The 15,257-nt window shown below is 39.4% G+C and overlaps 1 pseudogene; it reads left to right on the top strand.

Moving 5' to 3' along the window:
- The first annotated feature begins 10,355 nt into the window (after positions 1–10,355).
- Positions 10,356–11,658, top strand: LOC114892132 (annotated as a pseudogene).
- Positions 11,659–15,257: the final 3,599 nt, after the last annotated feature.

A 15,257-nucleotide genomic window follows, 5' to 3' on the forward strand; every position in this document is an offset into this window, starting at 1 on the left:
AACCTGCAGCCTGTGAAAAGGAGACCCCAAACACAGTAAGTTCAGCAAAATGAGAAGACAGAGAAATACACAGTAGATGAAGGAGAAAGGTAAAAACCCACCACACCAAACAAATGAAGAAGAAATAGGCAGTCTACCTGAAAAAGAATTCAGAGTAATGATAGTAAAGATGATACAAAATCTTGGAAATAGAATGGAGAAAATACAAGAAACATTTAACAAGGACCTAGAAGAACTAAAGAGCAAACAAACAATGATGAACAACACAATAAATGAATTTAAAAATTCTCGAGAAGGAATCAATAGCAGAATAACTGAGGCAGAAGAACAGATAAGTGACCTGGAAGATAAAAAATGGAAGATAAAAACGGGGAAATAACTGCCGCAGAGCAGAATAAAGAAAAAAGAATGAAAAGAATTGAGGACAGTCTCAGAGACCTCTGGGTCTCTCCAACATTCGAATGTCTCACCAACATTCGAATTATAGAGGTCCCAGAGGAAGAGAAAAAGAAAGGGACTGAGAAAATATTTGAAGAGATTATAGTTGAAAACTTCCCTAATATGGGAAAGAAAATAGTCAATCAAGTCCAGGAAGCACAGAGACTCCCATACAGGATAAATCCAAGAAGAAACAAGCCAAGACACATATTAATCAAGCTATCAAAAATTAAATACAAAGAAAAAATATTACAAGCAGCAAGGGAAAAACAACAAATAACATACAAGGGAATCCCCATAAGGTTAACAGCTGATCTTTCAGCAGAAACTCTGCAAGCCAGAAGGGAGTGTCAGGACATATTTAAAGTGATGAAAGGGAAAAACCTACAAACAAGATTACTCTACCCAGCAAGGATCTCATTCAGATTCAACAGAGAAATTAAAACCTTTACAGACAAGCAGAAACTAAGAGAATTCAGCACCACCAAACCAGGTTTACAACAAATGCTAAAGGAACTTCTCTAGGCAGGAAACACAAGAGAAGGAAAAGACCTACAATAAGAAAGCAAAACAATTAAGAAAATGGTAATAGGAACATACATATCGATAACTACCTTAAATACAAATGGATTAAATGCTCCAACCAAAAGACACAGACTGGCGGAATGGATACAAAAGCCAGACCTGTATATATGCTGTCTACAAGAGACCCACTTCAGACCTAGAGACACATGCAGACTGAAAGTGAGGGGATGGAAAAAGATATTCCATGAAAATGGAAATCAACAGAAAGCTGAAGTAGCAATTCTCATATCAGATAAAATAGACTTTAAAATAAAGACTATTACAAGAGACAAAGAAGGACACTACATAATGATCAACAGATCAATCCAAGAAGATGTAACAATTGTAAATCTTTGTGCACCCAACATAGGAGCACTTCAATACATAAGGCAAATGCTAACAGCCATAAAAGGGGAAATCGACAGTAGTACGATAATAGTAGGGGACTTTAACATCCCACTTTCACCAATGGACAGATCAACCAAAATGACAATAAATAAGGAAACACAAGCTTTAAATGACACATTAAACAGGATGGACTTAATTGCTATTTATAGGACATTCCATCCAAAAACAACAGAATACACTTTCTTCTCAAGTGCTCATGGAAGATTCTCCAGGATAGATCATATCTTGGGTCACAAATCAAGCTTTGGTAAATTTAAGAAAACTGAAATTGTATCAAGTATCTTTTTGAACCACAATGCTATGAGACTAGATATCAATTACAGTAAAAAAAAAACTGTAAAAAATATAAACACATGGAGGCTAAACAATACACTACTAAATAACCAAGACATCACTGAAGAAATCAAAGAGGAAATCATAAAATACCTAGAAACAAATGACAATGAAAATGCAATGGCCAAAACCTATGGAATGCAGCAAAAGCAGTTCTAAGAGGGAAGTTTATAGCACTACAATACTACCTCAAGAAACAAGAAAAATCTCAAATAAACAACCTAGCCTTACACCTAATGCATTAGAGAAAGAAGAACAGAAGAAAACCCAAAGTTAGCAGAAGGAAAGAAATCATAAAGATCAGATCAGAAATAAATGAAAAAGAAATGAAGGAAACGAAAGCAAGGATCAATAAAGCTAAAAGCTGGTTCTTGGAGAAGATAAACAAAACTGATAAACCACTAGCCAGGCTCATCCAGAAAAAACGGGAGAAGACTCAAATCAACAGAATTAGAAATGAAAAAGAAGTAACAACTGACACTGCAGAAATATAAATAATCATGAGAGATTACTACAAGCAACTATATGCCAATAAAATGGACAACCTGGAAGAAATGGACAAATTCTTAGAAAAGCACAACCTTCCAAGACTGAACCAGGAAGAAATAGAAAATATAAACAGAGCAATCACAAGCACTGAAATTGAGACTGTGATTAAAAATCTTCCAACAAACAAAAGCCCAGGACCAGATGGATTCACAGGCAAATACTATCAAACATTTAGAGAAGAGCTAACACCTACCCTTCTCAAACTCTTCCAAAATATAGCAGAGGGAGAAACACTCCCAAACTCATTCTATGAGGCCACCATCATCCTGATACCAAAACCAGACAAAGATGTCACAAAAAAAGAAAACTACAGGCCAATATCACTGATGAACATAGATGCAAAAATCCTCAACAAAATGCTATCAAACAGAATCCAGCAACACATTAAAGGATCATACACCATGATTAAGTGGGGTTTAGCCCAGGAATGCAAGGATTCTTCCATATATGCAAATCAATCAATGGATACACCATATTAACAAACTGAAGGATAAAAACCACATGATAATCTCAATAGATGCAGAAAAAGCTTTCGACAAAACTCAACACCCTTTATGATAAAAACTCTCCAGAAAGCAGGTATAGAAGGAACTTACCTCAACATAATAAAGGCCATATATGACAAACCCACAGCCAACATCATTCTCAATGGTGAAAAACTGAAACATTTCCACTAAGATCAGGAACAAGACAAGGTTGCTCACTCTCAATGCTATTATTCAACACAGTTGTGGAAGTTTTAGCCACAGCAATCAGAGAAGAAAAAGAAATAAAAGGAATCCAAATCAGAAAAGAAGAAGTAAAGCTGTCACTGTTTGTAGATGACATGATACTATACAGAGAGAATCCTAAAGATGCTACCAGAAAACTACTAGAGCTAATCAATGAATTTGGTAAAGTAGAAGGATACACAATTAATGCACAGAAATCTCTTGCATTCCTATACACTAATGATGAAAAATCTGAAAATGAAATTAAGAAAATACTCCCATTTACCATTGCAACAAAAAGAATAAAATATCTAGGAATAAACCTACCTAAGGAGACAAAAGACCTGTAAGCAGAAAAATATAAGACACTGATGAAAGAAATTGAAGATGATACAAATAGATGGAGAGATATACCATGTTCTTGGATTGGAAGAAACAACACTGTGAAAATGACTCTACTACCCAAAGCAATCTACAAATTCAATGAAATCCCTATCAAACTACCACTGGCATTTTTCACAGAAATAGAACAAAGCATTTCACAATTTGTATGGAAACACAAAAGACCCCGAATAGGCAAAGCAATCATGAGAAAGAAAAACGGAGCTGGAGGAATCAGGCTCCCTGACTTCAGACAATACTACAAAGCTACAGTAATCAAGACAGTATGGTACTGGCACAAAAACAGAAATATAGATCAATAGAACAGGATAGAAAGCACAGAGATAAGCCCATGCACATATGGTCACCTTATCTTTGATAAAGGAGGCAATAATATACAATGGAGAAAAGACAGCCTCTTTAATAAGTGGTGTTGGGAAAACTGGACAGCTACATGTGAAAGAATTAAATTAGAACACTCCCTAACATCATACATAAAAATAAACTCAAAATGGGTTAAAGACCTAAATTTAAGTCCAGACACTATAAAATTCTTAGAGGAAAACATAGGCCGAACACTCTATGACATAAATCACAGCAAGATCCTTTCTGACCCACCTCCTAGAGAAATGGAAATAAAAACAAAAATAAACAAATGGGACCTAATGAAACTTAAAGCTTTTGAACAGCAAAGTAAACCATAAACAAGACTAAAAGACAACCCTCAGAATGGAAGAAAATATGTGCAAATGAAGCAACGGACAAAGGATTAAACTCCAAAATATAAAAATAGCTCATGAAGTTCAATATCAAAAATACAAACAACCCAATCCAAAAATGGGCAGAAGACCTAAATAGACATTTCTCCAAAGAAGACATACAGATGGCCAAGAGACACATCAAAAGATGCTCAACATCACTATTAGAGAAATGCAAGTCAAAACTACAATGAGGTATTACCTCACACCAGTCAGAATGACCATCATCAAAAAATCTACAAACAATAAATGCTGGAGACGGTGTGGAGAAAAGGGAACCCTCTTGTATTGTTGGTGGGAATGTAAATACAGCCACTATGGAGAACAGTATGGAAGTTCCTTAAAAAACAAAAAATAGAACTACCATATGACCCAGGAATCCCATTACTGAACATATATCCTGAGAAAACCATAATTCAAAAAGAGTCATGTACCGCAATGTTCATTGCAGCCCTATTTACAATAGCCAGGACATGGAAGCAACCTAAGTGTCCATCGACAGATGAATGGATAAAGAAGATGTGGCACATATATACAATGGAATATTACTCAGCCGTAAAAAGAAACGAAATTGAGTTATGTGTAGTGAGGTGGATGGACCTAGAGTCTGTCATACAGAGTGAAGTAAGTCAGAAAGAGAAAAATACCTTATGCTAACGCATATTTATGGAATAAAAAAAAATAGTTCTGAAGAACCTAGGGGCAGGACAAGATAAAGACGCAGACGTAGAGAATGGCCTTGCGGACACGGGGAGGGGGAAGGGTATGCTGGGACGAAGTGAGAGAGTGGCACTGACATGTATACACAACCCAAAGTAAAATAGATAGCTAGTGGAAAGCAGCCGCATAGCACAGGGAGATCAGCTTGGTGCTTTGTGACCACCTAGACGGGTGGGATAGGGAGGGTGGGAGGGAGAGGGAGGGGATATGGGGATATATGTATACATATAGCTGATTCACTTTGTTATACAGCAGCAACGAACACAGCAATATAAAGCAACTTTACTCTAATAAAGATGCTAAAAAAAAAAAAAAGAATAGGGAGAGAAATGTGCAGGATGAATATATTTGTCAGGACAGGCTTGTATATGCTACGGTAACAAACAACACCAAATCTCTCAGGTCAGGGCCTGAGACTGGGGACGACTTCTGCTCCACATAATCACTCATGGACCCAAGATATTAAGGTTCCACCATCTTGTAGTTATACTATCTGAAATACATGACCTTTTCAGTTACTCAGGCAAGGAGAGGGAAAGATGATGAGTCTCATACCAGCAATTAAATGCTCTGGCCTAAAAGTGATATGCACATCACTTCCACTCAAAGCCCATTGGTCAGAACTATTCATATGTCCCTACCTAAATGCAAGGGATGAAGAAATATAATTCTCCAGTGTGCCCAGCAGAAGAAAACCAGATATGGGTGGACACCATAAGTCTCTATCACAATGGAGCCAAGGTTATTGGTATCTTGATTCAAACGGGTCAGCCAATAGCCTTTACAAAGCATCTTGAAGGGCTTTACAATACCTCCTGATTATCATTCTTCATTTTCTAAATGAAAATGATTATCATTCTATCATTATCTATCATTCTACCAACTTTCATTTTCTGAAATTCTGGGGATGACCAGTTTGTCAGTTGACCCTTAAGCTTTGACTCTTCTCACGAATATCTACTTGCTCCAGGTGACCTCACTTCGGTGCTCACAGAAGCACTCATTAATTTACAAAAAACATTCCCTTATAGCTTCTTCTCAGTACAATAAAAAGGCTTCTTTCCATCCTAAGTTATTTCTTTTTGTCCTGATTCTTACCTTCTTGACACAGTACCCATCTCAAACACATACTCCTAAAAATGGTTAAGAAAAAGATAACTGAGGAACTTCCCTGGTGGCGCAGTGGCTAAGAATCCGCCTGCTAATGCAGGGGACATGGGTTCAAGCCCTGGTCCGGGAAGATCCCACATGCTGCGGAGCAACAAAGTCCGTTCGCCACAACTACTGAGCCTGCGCTCTAAAGCCCACGAGCCACAACTACTGAGCCCGCGCACCACAACTACTGAAGCCCTCATGCCTAGAGCCCATGCTCTGCAACAAGAGAAGCCACTGCAATGAGAAGCCTGCACACCACAACTAGAGAAAGCACGTGCGCAGCAACAAAGACCCAACGCAGCCAAAAATTAATTAATTAATTATTTTAAAAAAGATAACTGAAAATAAAATTCAATATCCTTGAGTCTGGGATATTGAAAGCCCAGAACAAGATGACTAGCCACTATCTGTGCTTAAATGATCTTGTATTTTTAAAAAGGAAAGCTAAACTCACCCCTTGATCTTCCCAAGGTGGCCCTTCCATTCCAATTAAAATAGACATTTATTTTGTCCACAACATATGGTCACTGCAGTCTCTGGGCCTTTGCCCCATGGTGCTCTTCTTCTGTTCTGAAAAGCAACCAGTTTTTTATTATAATTAGTTTTTATTGTTTCTTTTAAATTTTTATTGGAGTATAGTTGCTTTACAGTGTTGTATTAGTTTCTACTGTACAGCAAAGTGAATCAGCTATATATCCCCTCTTTTTTGGATTTCCTTCCCATTTAGGTCACCACAGAGCACTGAGTAGAGTTCCCTGAGCTATACAGTAGGTTCTCATTGGTTATCTATTTTATACATAGTATCAATAGTGTATATATGTCAATCACAATCTCCCAATTCATCCCACCCCCCCTTCCCTCTCTTGGTGTCCATATGTTTTTTCTCTACATCTGTGTGTCTATTTCTGTTTTGCAAATAAGATCATCTATACCATTTTTCTAGATTCCACATATATGCGTTAATATACAATATTTGTTTTTCGCTTTCTGACTTACTTCACTCTATATGACAGTCTCTAGGTCCATCCACGTCTCTACAAATGACCCAATTTCATTCCTTTTTATGGCTGAGTAATATTCCACTGTATATGTGTACCACATGAAAAGCAACTAGTTTTGATCCATAATTTCCTTCAAGGTCTAGTCCAAGGTTCACCTCCCCTAAAAAGCCTTTTCTCAGCAGACCTGACTCACATTGTGCCTCCAGTCCTTGGGCCCCCTCAGTGCCGGTACACAAAGTCATCTATTCCTGCTGCCCACCCCTTCTCTATTTCTACACATAGTACTCTGCTTCCAGGCTGCCAGCCTGTCCCTAACAAAACTGTGAGCACCTCACCAGCAGATTCAGGCCTTTTTATCTCTTGACTCTCCCTGAGTGTCTAGCATGGGGCCAGATCTACTTGCTAAGTAAAGCAAAGATAACCTAGAGAATTTCTATCAGCTAGAGAAGATTCAACCTTTAGAAATTACCCAAATTTCTCAAATCCTAATATATAACAGAATTGAGAATCCCTTTGTCCTATTAACCTTGCCAGAGCAAGGAAATTAAAAATTGGTATACAAGAAGGAAAAAGAAAATAGTTATTATTTACCTTCTCATGTGTTCACATTCAGCATCTGTTTTCTTACAAAGTTCCAAACAGCATCACTGTTTACAATTACTAAGAGCTGCATTCATCAAGTAGATACACAATATTTTACTGATCATTTCTGTGGCTAGATGTTTAGATCGCTTTAAAGTATTATATGATATGATATTACATTACATTATATAAGAAATGACACTGTGATCAAATGACACTGTGATAAAACTTTGCCTGTGTTTTGGATTATTTCCTTAGGATAGGTTCCTAAAAGTGCATCTGTCAGGTCAAAAGTTACGAACATTTTTATTATGCCTGAGGTATACTATAAACCCATGACAAATTTTTAAATACCTTTTGGCTCTAGGATATTATAATTCTACTGCTAAGAAATGGAAGCCCCCAATGGTAAACATTTTTTAAGGCAGGCAGAATAGTAAAAGTCAAGAAAGCAAGACTCTGAAATCAGATTGCCGGAATTCAAATCCCAGTTCTATCACTTGCTATCTATATAGACATAAACAAGTTACTGAATCCTTCTGAGACTATGTACATAAAGAACAGGGTCTGGCATGTAGTAAGGGCTCAATAAATGTTAATCATTATCATTGCTTTTAGATTACCAAAAAGAAGATGAATCTATAATTTAAAAAGCCAAGCATTATCCTCAAATATTACAGAGGAAATAAACATAAAACAAGTGACAAAACAATACTCCTGTACCTAGAACATAAGTAAGCAGGTTCATTTACTGTGAATACTATTTACACTACTGTGGTTATTAATTTCATATAAATAAAAATAATTACCATTTTACTGAGTGCCTGTTCTCTTTAAAAAACTTTACATACACTGTCTCATTTAATTTAATCACCACAACAACCCTGTATGGTGGTAGTATTAATAACAATAACAATGATAGCTAATAATTTCCAACTGCTGATTATGTGCCATACATGGCTGTAGATAATAATTTATTAAACATTATAAAACCTATGAAGTAGGGCTTTTCATTTTACTATTATCCTCATTTTACAGACAATATAATTGACATACACAGAGATTAAAGAACTTGTCCAAGGTTACATAGCTAATAAGGTAGACATTATTCTATTCACTTTATAGTTAAGAAAACTGAGACTTAGGGACTTCCCTGGTGGTACAGTGGCTAAGACTCTGCACTCCCAATGCAGGGGGCCTGGGTTCAGTCCCTGGTCAGGGAAATAGATCCCATATGCTGCAACTAAGAGTTTGCATGCTGCAACTAAAGATACTGCAGGCCACAACTAAAGATACTGCATTCCACAACTAAAGATCCCCCATGCCACAACTAAAAGATCTCACATGCCACAATGAAGATCCCGCATGCTGCAACTAAAGACCCCACATGCCACAAGGAAGATTCCACACACGGCAACAAAGATCCCGAGTGCTGCAACTAAAACCCAGCATAGTCAAATAAATTTTTTTTTTAATGAAAAGAAAAGAAAACAGAGATGTAAAGAAAATTGTCTATAAAGGTAAGTAACTGGGGCAGGCTTTGAACCAGTATCTGTTAAGACTCTCAATCCACATTCTTTTGTTCTACCACTCTGCCAAATTTATGTGGATTTTCTGTGTACAGAGAATGCCCTATATAGATAACAAATGTTTAAGGCTGGCTTCCCTCTTTCTTGCCTTCTTTTCCCATAAGCCATGGGATACTGAGGACAGTCTCATTTTAACATGTGCCTCTGAGAAGAATATAATCGGGAAGGCAAGCCCAACATGAAAGCCCATATACTGAAATGTGTCCTTTAAAATGATTCTTTCTCCTGAGGCATTATGTGTTGTAGTCCTTTGAGAATGCGTACCTGAGAGTTTCTAAGGCTTACCTTTCAGATACTTGGGGATTCCTAAACAGGTGCTTACGGCAACTCTTCTTCAAAAGGTTTTTCAAATGGTTGCTACAGAAAGGTCTCCTATTTCTCTCTGCCTCAGAAAGTCCTCAAAATTCTCACCACTTGGAGAAACAAAAGCTGCTTCAAGCCTCCCAAAACACCTGGAAAATACTCACATTTATAAAGCGACTGAACCCACAGGAAGAAACTGGGATTGAAGTCTTAACTCTTGAATAAACTGATTGCTTCATTTTGGACAAACTATTTCCCTTCTCTGCGCCTCAGTTTCCTCTTCTACAAGATGAGGCACTGGATTAGATGGTTTTCCAGGTTCACTAGAGCTCTGATTCAAGGATGAAAATTAAAGTGAGTTTGGAGTCTATAGCGGTGCAATCCCAGGGGGGAACAGTTGTATGAAAGTCCAAAGCCCAGATCTGCAACCATTAACAGAAACAGATTTGCAACCATTAACTGAAACCCACCAGGGCTGGTTTAACTTCAACAGGGAAGGAAAGTGCCCTGGGATTCTGATTTAAGAATGAAAGTCCTATGCTTCCCTGGTGGCGCAGTGGTTGAGAGTCCACCTGCCGATTCAGGGGACACGGGTTCGTGCCCCGGTCCGGGAAGATCCCACATGCCGCCGAGCGGCTGGGCCCGTGAGCCATGGCCGCTGAGCCTGCACGTCCGGAGCCTGTGCTCCGCAACGGGAGAGACCACAACAGTGAGAGGCTCGCATACCGCAAAAAAAAAAAGAATGCAAGTCCTGCTTTCTTGAGACGCGCCTCGCTGGGAGAGTGTCAGGGGCACCGCGTCCCCGTGGCAGCCTGCAGTCGGCTTCAGTGTAGCTCGGAGCCAGGCCAGGCAGCCACGCTCGAGGCCCGCGTCGCCATGGCCACAGTTCCCAAGTTGCTGCAGCAGCAGGAGGAGGAACACAGCAAGCTGAGATCTGTATCGGTGGACCTGAATGTTGATCCCTTGCTTCAGACTGACATACCTTATGCACTCAGTGAGAGAGATAAAGTCAAATTTACAGTACACACCAAGACCACGCTGCCCACGTTTCAGAGCCCAGAGTTTTCTGTTACAAGGCAACATGAAGATTTTGTGTGGCTACATGACACTCTTATTGAAACTACAGACTACGCTGGGCTTATTATTCTGCCCGCACCTGCAAAGCCTGACTTCAATGGCCCTTGAGAGAAGATGCAGAAACTGGGAGAGGGTGAAGGGTTTATGACCAAAGAAGAATTTGCCAAGATGAAGCAAGAGCTGGAAGCTGAGTATCTCGTGGTCTTCAAGAAGACTGTGTCTTCCCGTGATGTCTCTCTTCAGTGGCTCTCCTCTCACCCTGTTCTCAGTAATGATTGCAACTTTCACATTTTCCTGGAATATGATCAAGATCTAAGTGTTAGGCAGAAAAACACCAAAGAGATGTTTGGTGGCTTTTTCAAAAGTGTGGTGAAAGCACTGATGAAGTCCTTTTTTCAAGAGTTATGGAGGTAGATGACTTCTTTGAACAAGAGAAGCATTTCCTCAGTAACTATTATGATAGGATCAAGGGTTCCTTTGCAAAGGCTGACAGAATGACCAGCGCTAATAAAAATGTAGCAGACGGTTACATCCACACTGCAGCCTGCTTGCATAGCCTGGCTTTAGAAGAGCCCACGGTCATCAAAAAGTACCTACTGAAGGTGGCTGAGCTATCTGAAAAACTTAGGAAAGTAGAGAGTCGAGTCTCCTCAGATGAAGACTTAAAGCTGACAGAGCTCCTCCGATACTACATGCTCAACATAGAGGCTGCTAAGGATCTCTTATACAGACGCACTGAAGCCCTCATTGACTATGAGAATTCAAACAAGGCGCTGGATAAGGCCTGGTTAAAAAGCAAAGACGTCAAGCTGGCTAAGGCATACCAGCAGGAATACTGCCAGAATTTGAACAGCTTTCTGAATCTGCAAAAGAAGAGCTAATCAATTTCAAACAAAAGAGAGTGGCATTTAGGAAGAATCTGATTGAAACGTCTAAACTGGAAATAAAGCATGCCAGGAACAACATCTCCTTCCTGCAGAGCTGCATCGACTTGTTCAAGAACAACTACAAAGGATATGAATGTGAAGAAAGCCAGCATCATTTGCACTCAGATCATTACCACAGAAGATTACCTTTGACTTTAATTTAAAATTATGTGAATAAATATTTTGATTTCTAAAGATCTTAACACTTACCCATGTTGGTTTAAAAATATTTCTATTGCATGCTACTTGGACACAACTAATCTTTATGCATTTAATACCTCAGAGTGGGTAGAATTTAAGTACTGGGTTCTCCTCTAATTTGTCTTTCGTAATTAAGAAAGGGTGCGGGAATCTCCTGCCTTCTGGAGTCTGTGTAAGGAGTGGCCTGGCACATGCTGCCTCACTGTTCCATGTACCCATGCCCCTACAAACCGGTTACTTTAGGGCAGGTGCCGATTATAACAGATAAGTCAGCCGCTTGTTACAGGTAAGAGACATTCTATCTCTTCATTAGGTAATTTTCCCTTTCTTACTCTCCTGGTTCTTTAATCACCTTGAGTTGTTTGTACTATAACAAGAGCAAGAAAAATCTCATATCTTTATATACACCCTTTGCAGCCCCATTTTTGTAGTAGGGGAGAGAAGCATCTTAAGGGTATAAGAACAAGTAACAAGGCCTAATTTAGAAGGTGGCCAGATCTACATTAAGAAAGATGTGACCCCCTCCCTAATGGGGGGGGTGGTATGTGTGTGTTTGGACTTTTTATAAAGTGTACAATAAAATAATAATCCATGCTCTTAAAAAAAAAAAGAATGCAAGCCCTGGGAATTCCCCGATGGTCCAGTGGTTAGGACTCTGCGCTTCCACTACAGGAGGCACAGGTTCTGTCCCTGGTCACCTGTAAGCTGCACGGCACTGCCAAAAAAAAAAACAGAATGTGAGTCCTTTGAGAAATTATTTAACATGGACTTGAAGGATTTGGTGGAGGAATGTAGGCAGTGGTAAAGGAATAACTCTTCTTCAACTTTGCAGAAAAGAGCAAAGCAGCATCAAATCCCTTTCATATGTTTTTCCCTGTGCTAAAGACAGGAGCAAAGATAGGCTCCTGCTGCCACCTTGTGGCACATTGGACAGCTTAGAAGGAAGTGTTTACTCAATCTGGGTGCCCCCAAGTCTAAAATACCCTCAAGAAACCACATCTTCTTTCTCCCTTAACAATTACACAGAGCTTGATTACTCACAAAACACTTCCAACCCTATGATCTCGTTTCATTCTCTCAGCAACTATGTTGAGTGGCAGGAAGGAGTTAATAACACCGTTTTACCAACAGACTATGTGATTTACCTACCGTCACAGTAGTTGGCAGTCAGGACTTGAACACACATCCTGACTCTAAATGAGGCAGTTCATTCACTACTCTGTAGGAGTGGGGATGAAACAGGTTTAGGTATGCTCTAGGCCTAGGAATTTGAGAGAGGGAAGCTTGGGAAAAGGAAAACTCAATTTCTTGTGCAGACACAACTGGCCACAGGCTACAGTCAGGCTGCATGTCTATAGAAAAAGACATTCAAATAAGCCTGGATTCCTGCCTTCCTTCCTGGTTTGCACATTCTTGGTTAACATCTCTAGCCACTCCAGCTGGCCTCCCTCCCTCTGCTCCCCAACCCCAGCCTATAAATCAGGGCTCAAGACTTATAGTTAAATGCTGAACACCAAACAGATCCCAGGCACGGGAGCCACAACATCCAGAAATCAGCAAGAACTACTGGGAGCACTGCTGTGTCCCTGGGTTAGAGCTCATAAGATTTGTGGCTCAACCAAAATCTTCTTATAAGTTTTCATGGGAAGCCCAATTGGCTTGTCTCATAATGATGTCATGCTCACTGAAACACAAGGGGCAATGCTGGGGTTACATGATTTACCAACTGGCATATAGGAATGGCCTAAAATTAATCTGAGTGTCCAATTACTCCAAGGCAACCATAACTTCTTTGATATGGAATTACAAAGCCCAGTGCCTAAACCTTCCACCACCATAGGCATTCCTTCTGGTCCATTCATTCATTCATTCCCTAAGTGAGTAGAGCACATTCACCAAATGAGTAGGGCACTGTTATAATCCCTTTGATTGAGATTTTGTTGCCTAGTGGTGAACAGAGGGAAATAAGGAAAGAACATAATTACAAATGCATGTGAGATATATATATTAAGTACTCGGGGGTTAGGAGGGAAAAATAAGATTCTTTCTGGTTTGGGTGTCAGGGGATTGGGGGCAATAAGTGGATAAAGAATTATTTCACAGATATAGAACACAAAACACTCTGCAGTCTGGCCTTTACAAACCTTCTCTGCCTTCTCTCCAGCTACTACTTTGTTCTTACCCTACCATATTCTGAACATAAATTTTCATCAGTAATTTAAGGATTAAGAGTTTAGCCTTTGGAATCAGATAGATCTTGGTTCTAATCCCAGCTCTGACACATTATACAACCTTGGGCAAGGCTGGAATTTTCCCAAGCCTCAGTTTCCTGATCTGCAAAGTGGAGATTACAGTAATACTCATTTTAAAAGGTTTTTGTAAGAGTCAACTGATGTCACGTATGCAAAGCACCTAGCTTTGTGCTAGATGCACAGTAAAAACATAGTAAATAGCAATCAATATTGTTAGTTATCTCTGTGCCTTTGATCTTTTCTTTGCCTGAGATTCTCTTCATATTCTCAGACTGTTTTACCCCAATTTCTCTTTTAGAGCCATCACAAAAGTCTATTTTCTTCAGTGCCAGGTCCTGCTAGCTGTCCCTCACTGAGTTCAGAACCTTTGTTCATTCCTACATGACTGTGTTTATGTGACGTCAACTTGTATTTCTTTATGTCTGTCTTAAGTCTGTGAGGCTTCAGAGGGCAGCAACTGAGTCTTATTCATTATGCACTAGCACCTAAGCACAATACATGACTCATGGTACCACGAGAGAAATTACTGTTGAATAAATAAGATTATATTTGAACTGGATCTTAAATAAGTAGGATTTTTTTTTTTTTTTTTAGTATTTATTTATTTGCACCAGGTCTTAGTTGCAGCAGGCGGGCTCCTTAGTTGCGGCTTGCAGGCTCCTTGCAGCTTGCGGGCTCCTTAGTTGCGGCATATGGACTCCTTAGTCGTGGCACGCAAACTCTTGGTTGCAGAATGCATGTGGGATCTAGTTCCCTGACCAGGGATTGAACCTGGGCCCCCTGCATTGGGAGCTCAGAGTCTTAACCACTGTACCACCAGGGAAGTCCCCAATAAGTAGAATTTAAAGCATACTTCCGAATGGCCTTTTAAATGTGAATATTAACCTATTAATGTTGTACACTAAACCACTGGAACCCACTATATTGAATATCAAACATTAGCCTTAAGATGGGCTGACAGCATCATCCACCACAGTATAGACAGCAGAAGCAAGAAGAATTAAAATCCTGAAGGCTGTGGAACAAAAACCACAATCACAGAGAGTCAAACAAAATGAAACGGCAAAGGATTGTGCCCCAGATGAAGGAACAAGATAAAAACCCCTGAAAAACAACTAATTGAAGTGGAGATAGGCAATCTTCAGAAAAAGAATTCAGAATAATGACAGTGAAGATGATCCAGGATCTCAGAGAAATAATGGAGGCAGGTGTCGGGAAGCTGCAAGAAATATTCAACAAAGACCTAGAAGAACTAAAGAACAAACAAAAAGAGATGAATAATACAATAACTGAAATGAAAACTACACTAG

This window comes from Monodon monoceros, unplaced genomic scaffold (genome assembly GCF_005190385.1).
Source record: "Monodon monoceros isolate NGI ecotype Baffin Bay Population unplaced genomic scaffold, NGI_Narwhal_1 Super_Scaffold_12, whole genome shotgun sequence".
NCBI classification, from domain to species: domain Eukaryota; kingdom Metazoa; phylum Chordata; class Mammalia; order Artiodactyla; family Monodontidae; genus Monodon; species Monodon monoceros.